We start from the raw sequence: 12,530 nt of genomic DNA, 5'->3' as shown, positions 1-12,530 counted from the left end.
GGTAGAATCCATCCTGCCCAATTGGCTTCCCCTGTAAAAAACCTGGGCTGGGGTTGGGTATAGGATAACAATGCTCCCCAATTTGACTGATCAGTAGACTTGTGCGCCGTCAAAAAATTTGTTCCGTTTCGTTTCGTAATATCCATTATTTCGTATTTCGTATCCGAAACGAAATTCGGATTTGTACGAAATACGGATTTTCGTTAGTTTCGGCACGTTTTCATAACTTTACGAACATTCGTTATGATGAAGTTAAAAAGCAAAAATACCTTTGTTAATATTGGAGTCTATGTGGTAGTTGTTTTTGTATCCGAAATACGAACTCCGTTAACGGATTCCTTATCCGAATTTCGTATAAAAAAAAAACTACCATCAAGTAACTCCAATATAAATGTACTTTGCTTTTTAACTTCATCATAACGAATGTTCGTAACGGAACGAAAATACGTCAACGGAATTTCGTATTTCGGATACAAAAACAACTACCACATAGACTCCAATATTAACAAAGGTATTTTTGCTTTTTAACTTCATCATAACGAATGTTCGTAACGGAACGAAAATACGTCAACGGAATTTCGTATTTCCTGCCTGTGTATTGTAATGCAACCCTCAGCAGCAGCGGATCCGTATTTCGGATTAAAAAAAAAATCTTGTCATGCTGGTCAACCTCATTTACAGGGGTAATATTAGTTCCTGTTTCAAATAAATTCGGATCCGAAATTCGTTAACGGAATTTCGTATTTCCTGCCTGTGTATTGTAATGCAACCCTCAGCAGCAGCGGATCCGTATTTCGGATTAAAAAAAAAATCTTGTCATGCTGGTCAACCTCATTTACAGGGGTAATATTAGTTCCTGTTTCAAATAAATTCGGATCCGAAATTCGTTAACGGAATTTCGTATTTCGGACGTAAATTCGGAAACTGCCATTCGGATTTCGTATGCTTGCGAATCTACGAATTTCAGGTAAATTCGTACGAATTTCGATTCGTAACGAAACTAATCGCACATGTCTACTGATCAGATAAGTTTCCTAAGTTTCACTTATGTCTGTAGGCACTCACAGGAGAAACAAAGACATCGTTAAAGCAAAACTCCATCTATAGGTTAAACCCCCCCCCCCCCCTTACATACCTTTTTCCTGCAGTCTTCTAGCAGATATGGTGACATTACAGAAGCTTCCTCTTCTTTCTTGGTGGTGGGGCACCTGGAGGAATGACTGTCCCCCCCCACCACCACCGAGAAAGAAGCTTTATGACACTTTGTTTCTCCTGGGAAGATGCTTGGCTATCAGAATGATGTGTGACAGAATAACGTGACTGAAGAGGACTGGCAGTGCTGGGGACAGGGCTAAAACATGGAGAGCATTAAGTACAGCTTGAGGGACAAGAGGGGATTAGAAAATTAACTGGAGAAAATTGCTATAGGTATGACACAAACACATCCCTCCAAGCCTCCTCTCTAGAGCAAGATTTGTTTAGTTTTTTACCTTGTTCTTGTAGCAAAAACAGCTTTTGTTAACCCTTGTCATCAGAGGCGTAACTAGAAACCTCAGGGCCCCGGTGGAAGAAACCATGAAGGGCCACCCGGTGAGACAATGTCGGCACGTCAGGGGTTACTGAGGACGGGCCTTCTTCCTTTCTGGCCCCCCCCAAGTGGGAGAACACCAGGGCCCTGTCACACATGCGACCCTGGTAGTTCTGCCAGTGATATGCATGAGGGCTTGTTCACACCATATGCAGTGCGTTCCAGAGCGGTAGCTGCTGGATCGCACAGCAATCGCTCACCAAACTTCCCCCTTCGTTCGTGGGCGGGAGGGGGCGTGGTGGTGCATTGAAGTCAATGGCACCGCAGCCACGCCCACCGCCCGCAGTACGATTGGACGCCTAGCAAAACATTGCCTGCATTCCAGTCCACTGCGAACGCAAAAAATAGAGCATGCAGCATTTTTTTGCATTCACCATTTTATTTTCCGGAACGCAGGCAATCTTTTGACACATGTCAGATCACATTACGGGCAAACTGCCCCGAAGCCCTGAAAAACATATACAATATGGTGACCCAGTTGTCACCAGGAAAAAAGCCTACAGTATCGTTTTGTATGTACTAACTGTAAGATGGAGATAACAAATACCTGCCGTACAGCAGTGCAGTCACCAACCTGAGGATGTCTGATTCTTCTGATGTCTATGAGAGGACCTTAGAAGAATCCTTCTCTGCTCCATGCCGCTCTCACCATTCAAAGTTCCCGACATGCAGGCAAGTAGGTACTACTATTGGCTGCAGTCTAGGGCACGCCCACAACCTCTTAAAATCTCTCGCAGTACATCGTGCAGCTCGCTCACTCCTACCACATCACTGGCACGCCACGCCCACACCCTTCTTCCGCCTCACTCTGTGTGTTCTGAGCCAGGTAATGGGGAAATGTCACTGGCTGCTCAGAATGTCAGTCAAGCGGACCTTATCCCCACACACGATTTTTCTGTAATGTCGGCACTGGGCCCTCTTCTGCCATTCCGGGCCCCCCCAAAGTGGCGGAACACCAGGGCCCAGTCGCATATGCGACTGCTGCGACCCTGGTAGTTCCGCAAGTGCCTGTGATATAATCATCAGGCTTGTAAAATTCTTACAGGGGCTGCTGCTGTAAAGCCAGTTCCTAATGATGTAGTAGTGTCCCCCAAAGCTACATCTCCAAAGAGCCCTTTCCCTAAACACAATGAGCAGGCAGGCTCCTGGGAGTCACCGCAGCAGCACTGTTTCGCTGAGCAATCAATCAAGGTATATACACAGAGAGGGACAGAGAGTGGTGCCGGATAGCTGAAGTTCTGTATTCCAGCAGGTTGGCCTGGCAACATTGGGATTTCAGTGCAGCCAAGCAATGGTGTTGTCAGCCCAAACAGAAAGTTAGGAATACACTAGATTACTGGCAGACCAACAGGTATGTTTTTCTTTGGGAATTTCAGTGTTTTGAAGGGGATAAAAAATGGAAAAAGGTAAAAGTATTGCAAAGATGTATTTTTCTTTTCTTTTTTTGCCCAGACCTACAAAATGTGTTTGTACTGATGTATTCTACAGAAATTGCCACACAGCAGAATTTCTGTCCTGCAATCCTATAGAAGGACATAAATGGTACATTTAAAAATCATCTGTACATGTTTAGCAAATGTCTACACATGTATTTGAAATTTCCAGTGCTCAGGCAGAGAGAGCTGGAAGACTATGGGACCTTGACATACATAGAATTACATTTTGGGAAAGCAGATTGCAGCACAGAAGAATGGCAGCGAGTAATATTTACACACAAGACATAACACAACCCTCTCTACTCAAGGCTGCCAAGCAAACATCTTCAAAGAGGAATTACAGATTGCTAGTAAAAACAATTAGTGAATTGCTAATTCCATACAGCAAATGCTGCAATTGTACCAAACTCTGAAACGGCCATTCAGTTTTCATTACTCAAGGTTCTCTGGAATCCGGTGTGACTACATTCTACAGAGCTCCAAACACATAGTATGGGTGGGTATTGAGTGGAATTCCAGACATATTAAAACAGGTTTCTTTTGTGCCTGACACCTCCATATTACAATATGCATACAATCAAATTCATGGTTAGAAATTCATACGTTCAGATAAAAAACACAAATAATTTTTTATCCTCAGCCTTTGAATTTCACTTTGCCCCAATAGGCCCCATTCAGTCTTGTGAATGGGGCTGATAACACAAGTCTCACAAATTGCTCTTTGAGACTCATGAGATCAGCCGTGGGCGGGAGGCTTTCCACAATACAACGAGAGCTGTCAGCACCCGCTTGCATGTAATCGCACATACCTGCGGACAATCAACCCTGGACACAGAGGGGGAATTTATCAAAACTGGAGCAGACATAATGAGGAGCAGTTGCCTATGGCAACCGATCAGCTTTTCTCTTTAGTTTGTTCAGTTAAGGTTTGAACATGAATGAGAGAGGCTGACTGGTTGCCATGGACAGCTGTTCCACATTTTGTCAGCTCCAGTTTTGATAAATTCCCTTCAGACTGTTTTCAACTAGGGGTGATCATCCATCTTTGTGGTGGCTATTGCAATCCTGAGACAACGTGCTCGCAGGAGACATCGATTTTTGGGTGCACCCACCATTGAAACTAAGAGAATCGCAGTGCCAATTTTGAACTTTATACGAGGACTTGTGGGCACATCCAGAAAAGTTTTTTTCATTCACTCGTATGTCTACTCGAAGGTAATATGTGTAGTTTATCCAAAGCCCCCCTTTTCTTTTATTCATTCTGTTGCGTTGCAGTGCGTTTTTGCACGTTCCGATGCATTTCCCTGTACGGGAACAGACTGCACTGGGGTGAACAGAGCCCAGAAGTACAATACAAATACATTGGGATGCATTTTTGCTGTGGGAGAAAAACGTAACGGTCTGGATCGAATCCGGACATGGTGTGAATGAACCTTAAGGGCTTGTTCACACCATGTTCAGATCAGACCAGTTTGCTCCCAGACCTAAAAAGCATCACAATGTATCCCTACGGTATTTCTGGGCTCTGTTCACACCAGTGCAGTCTGCTCTGGTCCAAAAAAATACTGCTCGTCACATTTTCTCTGGTCTGGGGGCCCTGTCACACCATCAGGAGTGCGTCCCAGTGTGTTCGGCCTCTGGAACCCACTGGAACGCAACCTGGTCGGCTCAGTTTTTTGGGGGGCGGGAGGGGGCGTGGCGGCGCAGTGAACTCAATGGCACCTCAGCCACGCCCCCTGCCCGTGGTGCGATCGCACTGGACCGGAACGCAGGTACTAATGTGCCACGTGTTCGGGTGCCGGCTATCGCACTGCGGGCGGGGCTGTGGTGCCATTAATTTCAATGCACCACCACGCCCCCTCCCGCCCCGAAAAAACTGAGCCGGCCGGGTTGCGTTCCAGTGTGTTCCAGAGGCTGAACACACTGGAATGCACTCTTGATAGTGTGACTGGGCCCTGGAATGCACTGGAACAACGATAACAGCAGCAATTAGATGCTCATTTATTGACAGATGCTGTCTCTCATTGGCAAGCGCTTTCGTGGGCCACACAGGGTCCCCTTCGTCAATAAATGAGCATCTAATTGCTGTTATTATCGTTGTTGGAGTGCTGGTGACATCTTCCTTTTGGTCTATGCGTGGCGGCACTATCCGCAGTCATTTCGAGCACCCGTCTTTTTGTGGGAAGTCCCGGTAAGGAGTGCGGTAAGTTTTCTTTTTTCTTCTGGAATGCACTGGAACGCATGGAAACGCATCAAAAACACATACAAACGCACTGGACTGCACCTGAAAGCCCATTTTAAGCACAAAAAAAAAAACCACACCAGAACACAGCAACATTTCCTGTAGTCTAGCTGCCCTGTGCATAGTGTCAGTCTGACTAGATGATAAGGCAGCATTTCACTCTCCCTGTGCAAAAGGTTTTAGAAAACTTAGTGATATTAAAGTAAAAATGTATTTAAGCTACATCACATGCTGATTAAATCACTTTCAATAGAAGCTGCTCCTTGATGTTTAAAGGTTTCCTGCAAAATCTGATGGTCCCCTGAGCCGTGTTTCTATTTCAGAGTGACTCCTTTAGCTTGCAGGGTCCTGTGGAGCCTCCCTTGTGTGTGCTGGTAAGCTGTGTGTCCCCTCACAAACACAAATTTACAGCAAGGCAAACTACTACCCTCCCTTCTCCTGGCTAGTAGATGGATAGTTGTTAGACACTGTGCTGTCTCTTGTGATCGTCACTGAATAGGAAGTTCAGGGATGAGGCATTGAGAGTTGGAGCCAGTTGCGTGGAAACATGATAACTGTAAGAGCTTGGGCAAATACTTAAAGAAATACTTTTCTGCCCAATGTATATTGGTTTGATCTAGATTATTGAACACAAATTGAGAGTTTACTACTACTTTAACATAAATGTGAAAGCGATCAACTTCATGACTTCAACATCAATGAGTGGTAAAGCCCAAACTGGCTTTATTTTTTTGTTTTTGGATTGCGTTAGGGGGAAAAAAAATGTTTGTTATACAAATTCAATCTGATGGTTTGTGTCTAAAGCGACATTTTCTGGTTTTGACCAGTTTATAGTTCACTGCAAGTCTATCAAACAGGATCTGTTTTTAGAAAATGAACTCTCTGTGGTCTCAAATAATATAATACACCCACAATGCTCTTGAGCAACAGAGACTGCCTAAGCTTTGGATCACATGATTAGGATTTGGAGAAGCATTTTTATTCATGCCAGGAAAGAGGTACTATTTTATGTAAGGTGTGGATTTTAAAACTGACATACTTTAAAGTGACATTAAACCCGCCCGCTTATTTCCCCATTGTAATGCAGCTTTTACCAAACATGTCAAGCCTTAAAATTGCGTGCGCACGAAACTTCAAAAAAACGATAATACCCAAAATTGGCCATAGGCGACGCTTTAAAAGCTGTTACCTTTAAAAGCTGTGACGCTTTAAAAGCTGTAAACTCATCAGTTTAGTGTTATCAGTGATTGATGGCCCTAAAATGATTGCTCTCACTGCGACGTTCGCGGCGATATGTAACGTGTGTAGCGCAATTGTCGTTTTCGCGCGCTGGTGCACCGGACGCGTATTTACGTTTATATCTGCGTAAACGTGGGGGGGGGTTAAACATTTTGGGTTTTTTTTTTTACTTTTTTTTATATGTGACTTTTATTTTATTTTACTTTTTTTATTTATATATATATATATTTTTGCAGTTATTGTTATTGCTATTCTATAGGGGGATAACAATCCCCCTATAGAATAGCAAAGGCACACTGACAGGTCCTCTTTATGGAGACATTAGGGGTCTCTGGGGACCCCAAAAGAAGCTGATGAAGCAGAGATCGAAAATACGACCACATATAGACGATCGGCGGGCTATGGAGCCGCCGATCGTCTATATGTGAAACACCCAGTAACGGTGTTTGCATTGGTCGGGTCTTTTGTGCCCATGCGCGCCCGCTAGGGGGCGCGTGCGAGCAGAAAAGAAATGCCGTCTGGAGACGGCAACCCACCAATGCTGCAGTGCCGTCCGTCCGTTTTTTTACAACGGGCGGACGGCAAGTCGTTAAGGACTTACCTTATATGATGCCTCTTGATCCGATCATCTTCTTTCTTCCACTTGTTTCCAGCAATCCCTCCAGCGCAGGTGCCGGTCTCTGATCCAGCGCAGACTGCTGTCTCTTCCTGTCCTACGGAGTTTGTCTGGCGTGCACGCTCACCGCTGCGTGCATTCACTTTAATTCTACTTTAAGCAACAAAGCAATTGTTAGGGGAAGGACACTTCATGGAAGGCCTGGATACATGTAATGCAGATATAGTATATTCCTCAACAAAGGATATTTAGAACAGATGTGAACATGCATTTATTTATATTGACGTATGACATATTAAACTGTAATGAAAAAAACAATTAACCTAAGAACTTTTTTTAATTTGTATTGCGGACCAAAGATAATTACTAAACCCTTGCTAATCAGCTCTTTGCAGTTCTAAAAACAAATTTCATACCAGTAGTAGCTTAAAACCTACTTGGTTTTGTTGGTGTGGAGATCATAACCTGGTAGTCACAATCCAGTCAGCCTTTTTAAAATGTAACCTTGTATCCTGCCTTTATTAACCCTAAAATGCCTCACGGTGCCTACTATTAGCAGAAATATTAATTCTAAAAACGAAAAAAGGTCAACATACTTTGCACTTTGATCTCCTGCAATTAAGACTAGGTAAAGCATGTCAGTAAGTCAGTTTGCTGAACCCTAAGCATGCCACCTACTTGCTGCAAATGGTAAATAAGAAACATTTTTTATATTTACCTGACTACATATAGATTTGAGTCCATACGTCTACTGTATATATCTTGCTCAACAATGAGACTGATGAACCCTTTAAAACACACATTGTTTAACAAAAGTGTCAGTAAACTTCAGAACATATACAGTATCCCCACGGGGATAAGTAGGTGAAGTATTGGCTACTTCAAATTGCAATAGCAGGCTGGCTATTGAAGCCCCGTTCACCGAGCAGAGGAGCAGATCTGAGAGAGAACGTTTTCTCTCAGGTCCGCTCCTCTGCTTAGTGGGTGGGTACAATAGACAGCCTGCTATTGCAATTTGAAATAGCCAATAGCAGGTTGGGCTATTGAAACCCACTGTTTACATTCTGCTGCCCACCTCAGAATCTAGCCACTAACCGGAGGCAAAATGTAAAAATATTAATTTAGTTGCTATAAAAAAAATTTAGTCTCCCCATGTCAATCCAGCAACAGCAAAACAAAAAAAATCCAGGACATATTACATCCTCAAATTTTCTTTGCCGGTTGCTCGAGAGTGGTGGTTCCTTGAATGCCGGATAATGAGGAGCAGGCAGTACATTCAGGCAGCTAATAAAATGCGATATGTTTCTTCCATCTGGCAGACTGTGAGCAATCTCTCCACATTGCAGATCAGTTTCGCCTAGATGATTCTTTTTTTAAAGACATATAGTTCTTACATTCATAAAGACATTAGGGAAGCTGTGTGATCGTCTTGTCTGAACTACTAAGATATGGCAGCAGACAAAGCCACAATCCAGAGAATTTGAAACACATTTCGTTTTGGCACAAGGTGGTTTATAGTACTGGATGAAGTAGACTCGGAGCAGTGCACTATGGGAATTGTTTATAAATTGGCAGAGTAGAGCAGTTTTTTGACTGCAGCAATTATTCCAGGCAGACCCATAACTTGTGATCCAAGAATGACATCAAACTCCATCCTCGAAAAATATGCTACTCCCTCCAGTTTCCCTCCTCTGTAAAGTAAAGGGCTGTTGGCTTCTCTAAGCCACAACTCCACCAATTATAGCACTGCAAGAGTGTGTCTACAACAGAACATTCCAGCTAGCCTCACTGGCAGTCTTTTACAGGGACTGCATACAGTAAAACCAATAAAAACAGGGGAAGAGACTGCTGAAAATGTAGGAAAACCAATGAATATATGTAGAAATAACTAGATGTCTTATTGTAGGTATACAGCAGTATATCAAGGCAAACTTAAGCAGATAGGTTGTCGCTTTGAGAAAGCAGAATTTGGAAGACTTAAGCTGGCCATAGACCTTGCAACCATCGCAAGACTTTTGTCTTGCGATGGTTGTAAGCTAATTAAAAGCTTGTACGATCTGCCCATCTTGGACAGGCAGATCGTACTTGCGGGGTGGGCCTCCGATGACTGCAATGCTGAACGGGCAGTGTGCGCTTGCGCACACCGGCCCGTTCGGCATTTGTCTTACGAGCATGCCACAAACCCGCCGACAATCGTCCGATTCTCGGCGGGTTTTCGAACATGCTCTTAAGACAAAAGTCGTGCGACCTTACAGTAGCAGAGGTCGCACACTTTCCATACACCTTGCGATTATCGTACGATTACGGGATTTCCCGCGATTATCGTGAGATAATCGCAAGGTGTATGGGCACCTTTAGAAGATCAGAGTTTTGGGAATGCAATAATTGGAAGCAATTCCTGAAGACTTTACAAAGCCTGTCAAGGAAGAATCATGGGGGCGGTCACTGCTGACCTCTCATCCTAAGAAAATATATATGCAGAATAATACAGCAGTTATTATTTTGAATGAGAAAAAAAATATACTATTTTTTAAATTCCTGCACAATATGGAAAACAGGACTAGAAGCATTCATCTCTATGGATCATGAGTTGGCCTAAATGCAAAAAACATCATGCTGCACTGGACTGTGCCATTAAAGTCAGTCTCTTAATTGGGTATGGTTCCACATGTCAACTAGTGTACAAAAGTCCAATGCCTGAGCCCAGGTGTGTGACAGACTGAACCGTCACTGGGGCTGCTGGAGGAGCCGAGGGCTAGCCTCCTTCCTACGGACTATGGACCCAGAACTATGGACACCCCATCAGACCTCTTGGGGTTATTCTATACAGGATGCTGCAGCACTTGCAAAGGATTCCAAAAACCGCAATATCACCAGAAACCCATATTCAAAAATATAGATAGGACAATTCTTCGTCCCGCTCAGAAAGCTTTCTGTGGGTGATGAATAAATGCCTTGTCTGCTTTTTTGAATATGGTGTGCTGCCGATATAGCATTCTTTGGAGTTCTACTATGATGGCACCATCTGTCTGGTCACCATAGTACCTCCATTAGGGTAGATTGTTGGTAGGAGTGCAGTGGTCTCTCTGTACTTATGGATTTGAAAAGGATTGACACAGCTCAAAGTCAAAGCAAAGAACTCCAAACGTGTAAGCCTGTGCTTCAGGGGCCCCCTGGGCTCACAGAAGAGGATCTGCACAGATTTAAAGGCAAAAGCAGGCACCTTGCAAAACCTACTTTTCCAGGCTGATGCCTCTTTAAACAAGCAAATTTATGTCAAGCCTTCCCTTGCTGACAAATGTAGTGGGTGGTTCAAAGGATTTCAGGGCAGGGCACTGTCTCCTTGATGAGTCACCACTGCATGAGATGAAAAACCCAACACTTGCAGTGCATTCAGTACTTACTGACCACAGTAAATTGTACATACAGGCAGTCAAGAATCTAAAAGGTGGAATTCCCTCAAGAGGGAAGGCAGGACATATTTATTTTACCTGGCCTTCCTCCAGGAATTTTTACAACATTATATTTATCACATGTAACAAAGCTGGGAAAGTGCAGAGGTTATGCTAATGCAGAGCAGCTACAACATCCAGATAACCAATGTGTGCACTTGGAGGTGATATGGGGAAAGCGGCAACCAATTGTTGGTAGAGAAAACATCAACTTGTGGAATGCTTCATGTAGTATCCCTACAGGGACTGAGAGCGATAGTCACTGGGGTTGGTTAAAAAATAACTCCAGGTATGTCAAAAATTAACCCTTGCAGTGGGGCTACCCCGACACTGCTAGGGTTAATTTTTAACATGCCCAGAGTTGTTCTTCAAGCAATACATGTGATGCTCACTGTCCCTTCAGACAGAAATATAGCAGGTTTTACAATATGGTAGCACTTTTCACAAAGACAAAATTCCTGTTTAAAGCATAGAGATAAGCTTAACGATTTCAAAAGACAGTTTTAACGTGATATTAAAGCTTTAGTTTTTAGCAGTGGAAGGCCATCATTAATGCAGATTTTTTTTTTTTTTACATTTCTTAATTCTTCGGTTTTTAGTGGGTCTCCACATCCTCCCCCCTCCCCCGCACGGGTGCCTCAAGCAGCTAAATGGCTGCTGTGGAGGCACCCATGCGTGTGCGTTCCCTGGGGGATTCGGGTGATGAAGCTCTTTATTTTATTTCACCAGGCCCTCCCATAATGTCAGTTACCTTAATGCAGCCATATTTTTACTTTACCACATGCTATCATCTGATGAACCTTAGATTATTGTACGTTATGAAATTAGCTTTTTTTAATGCATACCAGATTTTACATACCTGTGGTGTATGGTGTCCTCCGAAGGGGTAATGTGCATCTTTGGCCCTCTGTACTGCCTAAGATAGGGGTGCGTGGCATGTATAAGGCCAGTGTTTCATAATACATCTACATAAATATTTCTTATTAATGTAGCGCCCCCAGGTCTGAAGTTATGAAATCTGGGTGAAGTTTGGAAACAAGTTTTAACAGGGTTATTTACAGGTTATCGGATTCCAGGCACCTACATGTAATCTACTTGGATCTATCAACTGATAACTAGTGTTCTGGATGCTCTGTGCTTTACGATTCCTCATTAAGAGGTTGGCCAAGAAACAGGCCTGGATCAACATCTCTGGTGCTTTGGCATTTATGGTGGAATTGAAGAACCTTGGAAGACTCTCAAAAACAAATATGTTTAATTGATAGTCTGGCTCGATAATCTCCAGAAATTGCAAATTTCAACAACCTGAGGGGATGACAGGGTTTCCTAAATAAGTTTGGGGGGCCCAGACCTCAGTGTCACAAAAAGGATCAAACATTTGCTTCCAGATGTAGTGGTGCTACAATTTTCACTGGTTGCCATCCTGTAGCATTGACCCAATAAGCTGGTGTTCCATATAGCCACACTGATGTGGACCCAGCTACACGACTAGTCCAAGGAGTCTAATACTTGGATAGAAATGTTTTGTACAGCATAGGAATGACCTTGGTAAAGAAAATGTTGTGGCTTAGAAATTGCCATCAGGGTACAGCCAACTCCATGATTTGGCAGAAGGAGCTACATTAAACCAACTTGCATGGTAGAGACTAGACCACCACCATCTTAGCCAAGTAAGCATTTAGTTTGATGACACGCAGGTGACTGTATACATTTCTGACTCCTTTTAGATCAGGGGTAGCCAAACTCCGGCTCTCCAGCTGTGGTGGAACTACAAATCTCATGAGGCATTGCAAGATTCTTACAGTCACAAACATGACTCCCGGAGAGAGATGCTTCATGGGATTTGTAGTTCCACTGTTTGGAAACAAGTTTTAACAGGGTTATTTACAGGTTATCGGATTCCAGGCACCTACATGTAATCTACTTGGATCTATCAACTGATAACTAGTGTTCTGGA

Source organism: Nanorana parkeri, unplaced genomic scaffold, assembly GCF_000935625.1.
Source record: "Nanorana parkeri isolate BGI_ZX_2015 unplaced genomic scaffold, ASM93562v1 scaffold167, whole genome shotgun sequence".
Classification (NCBI taxonomy): Eukaryota; Metazoa; Chordata; class Amphibia; order Anura; family Dicroglossidae; genus Nanorana; species Nanorana parkeri.
Note: the sequence above shows the minus strand (reverse complement) of the source record.